Genomic DNA, 3873 nt, shown 5'->3' with positions numbered 1-3873 from the left:
TTATTAATGCTTCTGAAAGACAATAATCTCTACATAATGTAAAACTTAATGATACAGAATATTTAATGATTCACAAAATATATTAAAGTATTGACTACATAAAATAAACCACTTAAAAAACTTGTGATTGACATTAAAAATACCCGTGTGTTGATAACATACAGTAGTTCATCTTTTCAGTTAAAATCTACCTTCATTTACCTGAACATATGTCAGCATGATTTTATTGTATTCACTTGTTTCCTCTTCCAATAGCATAGGCTATGTTTTTATATTGTAAATTTTGTTTGAAAAATAATTTATACATTTATATTTTGGTGCTTCAGCCAATAACAGACAGGTCCGAAGTGCTTCAGCCAATAACTGACATGTCTGAAGAGCTTCAGCCAATAACTGACAGGTCTGAAGCGCTTCATCCAATAACAGACATGTCTGAAGCGCTTCATCCAATAACAGACATGTCTGAAGTGCTTCATCCAATAACATACAGGTCTCAAGAGCTTCAGCCAATAACTGACAGGTCTGAAGAGGTTCAGCCAATAACTGACAGGTCTGAAGCGCTTCAGCCAATAACTGACAGGTCTTGAAGCAGTTCAGCCAATAACTGACAGGTCTGAAGCGCTTCAGCCAATAACTGACAGGTCTTGAAGCAGTTCAGACAATAACTGACAGGTCTGAAGCAGTTCAGACAATAACTGACAGGTCTGAAGCAGTTCAGCCAATAACTGACAGGTCTGAAGCAGTTCAACCAATAACTGACAGGTCTTGTATGGAGCTAATATTATGACAAAATGATTTGAATTTGAATTGTGTAAATCTGAATTATTTGCAAGTGTAATCTAACAAAATTGAATTTTAGGTGGTAGTTTAAATAGCTCTGAATTTGAATTTTTTTAAACGAATATTGAACATTTGAAATTTAACAAATTGAAATGTTTTTATGGCTGAATTTTATAGACATGTATTTTCAAACAGTAATATTCAGTTTAAAAAAATTCAGATTCAAGTTTTCAAGATGAAGAAATTCAGAACTTCAAATTCAGTTTTCTAAAATTCAATGTCAAAAATTCAAGTTCCAAAATTCAGATCTGACAGAAAGTATGTCACAGGTCATCCACAGGGAAGAGTAGATGATCTCAGAAAAGTCGAACAGAGCATTTTGGCCAGTTGCCACTCTCTGAGGGACATTCTAAAACGCTTACGTGAAAAACGCTTAACGTGGCTCACTGTACGAAGACAGTGCTATTAAAGGACCAAACTCAGTACGAATCATATTAATAAACCATACTTTGTATAAAAAATCAGATGAGCCCAGAATACCTACGCAACGCGTTTAATTGTGCGTTAAGCATTTCCTTACCATAGAAAACCGTTATAAGAAAACGCTTAACGTGGCTTACTGTACAAAGACAGTGATATAAGGACCGTACACATCATATTAATAAACCATACTATGTATAAAAAATCAGATGAGCCCAGAATATGAACGCATTAAGCATGTTCTTACCATAGAAAACCGTTATAAGAAAACGCTTAACGTGGCTTAATAAACCTTAAACCTGATTTTTTATACATATAGGCCTATGGTTTATTAAGGACCATTTAAGGTTTATTAAGCCACGTTAAGCGTTTTCTTATAACGGTTTTCTATGATTAGAACATGCTTAATTAAACGCGTTGCGTTCATATTCTGGGCTCATCTGATTTTTTATACAAAGTGGTTTATTAATATGATTTGTACTGAGTTTGGTCCTTTAATATCACTGTCTTCGTACAGTAAGCCACGTTAAGCGTTTTCATATCGGTTTTCTATTAAGGAATTTGCTTAACGCGTTGCGTTCATATTCTGAGCTCATCTGATTTTTTATACATGGTTTATTATTATGATGCGTAGGCTACTGAGTTTGGTCCTTGCCTTTGTACAGTAAGCCACATTAAGCGTTTTCTTATAACGGTTTTCTATGGTAAGGAAATGCTTAACGCGTTGCGTTCATATTCTGGGCTCATCTGATTTTTTATACATAGTATGGTTTATTAATATGATGTGTACGTCCTTATATCACTGTCTTTGTACAGTAAGCCACGTTAAGCGTTTTCTTATAACGGTTTTCTATGGTAAGGAAATGCTTAACGCACAATTAAACGCGTTGCGTAGGTATTCTGGGCTCATCTGATTTTTTTATACAAAGTATGGTTTATTAATATGATTTGTACTGAGTTTGGTCCTTTAATATCACTGTCTTCGTACAGTGAGCCACGTTAAGCGTTTTTCACGTAAGCGTTTTAGAATGTCCACTCATGAATCGCCCGGAGGTAAGTGATTCTTAAACATGAATGATTTTGTGTTTATATGTTAGGTTAGCGTTCTCAGCACGTGGGACATTTGTCTAAGCGGTCTCTGGTGTTTGTTTTAAAGTAGCCTACATTTTGTGTAAAATTGATTAGAACGCCACCTTGTCTACTAGACCTCAGTTACACAGACAGGACGTGAGCGGCGCGACGCAACACAGCTTGAAGCGACTGTTGCAAAGAGCTGGGACTAGGTCAGAAATAGGATGGGGAATCCGTGTGCTGTTGGGGATTTCACGGGTCGCGTCGCACCGTTCGCGTCCGGTCTAGACTGCGTCGTACATGTAATAGACCTCCAGGCGATTCATGACAAGAGCCAGAGAGTGGCAACCTCTCCCACCACCACGTTCGCGCTGGAAAACTTCCGCAGTCCCCAATTGGCCAAAATGCTCTGTTCGACTTTTCTGAGATCATCTACTCTTCCCTGTGGATGACCTGTGACATACTTTCTGTCAGATCTGAATTTTGGAACTTGAATTTTTGACATTGAATTTTAGAAAACTGAATTTGAAGTTCTGAATTTCTTCATCTTGAAAACTTGAATCTGAATTTTTTTAAACTGAATATTACTGTTTGAAAATACATGTCTATAAAATTCAGCCATAAAAACATTTCAATTTGTTAAATTTCAAATGTTCAATATTCGTTTAAAAAAATTCAAATTCAGAACTATTTAAACTACCACCTAAAATTCAATTTTGTTAGATTACACTTGCAAATAATTCAGATTTACACAATTCAAATTCAAATCATTTTGTCATAATATTAGCTCCATAGTCTTGAAGCAGTTCAACCAATAACTGACAGGTCTGAAGCAGTTCAGCCAATAACAGACAGGTCTGAAGCAGTTCAGCCAATAACTGACAGGTCTGAAGCAGTTCAGCCAATAACTGACAGGTCTGAAGCAGTTCAACCAATAACTGACAGGTCTGAAGCAGTTCAGCCAATAACTGACAGGTCTTGAAGCAGTTCAACCAATAACTGACAGGTCTGAAGCAGTTCAGCCAATAACTGACAGGTCTTGAAGCAGTTCAACCAATAACTGACAGGTCTGAAGCGCTTCAGCCAATAACTGACAGGTCTGAAGCAGTTCAGCCAATAACTGACAGGTCTGAAGCAGTTCAGCCAATAATTGACAGGTCTGAAGCAGTTCAAAACCAATCAAAGCCCCCAATCACTGGCGCTCGCTTTTTGAATCATTATCTCTAAGTTTCAATATTTTAGTGAATGTAAGTGAGCTATGCTCATAATCTGATTTTAAGCTGAAATGGGTCGTACCATTGATATTACTAGAGCACTGAGCAGTTGAAGTAAATCGAAAACTCGGCTCATTCAAGGACGCAGTTATTGCATGGATGGAGCAATATAAGATATTTCAGGGCGCCATCTGGCCTCCAGTAGCCTATGAATGAAACAAATTAAATGAGAATGTGTAACGCTCCATATTGCTAACATTGCCTCATTTTGGATAAAAATAGAAAAACACTTAAGTAGGCCTACTTTGTAATGTAGTAACTTGAGTAG

This window comes from Phoxinus phoxinus, assembly GCF_949152265.1.
Source record: "Phoxinus phoxinus genome assembly, chromosome: 3".
NCBI lineage: Eukaryota > Metazoa > Chordata > Actinopteri > Cypriniformes > Leuciscidae > Phoxinus > Phoxinus phoxinus.
This window is presented reverse-complemented; position numbering follows the sequence as displayed.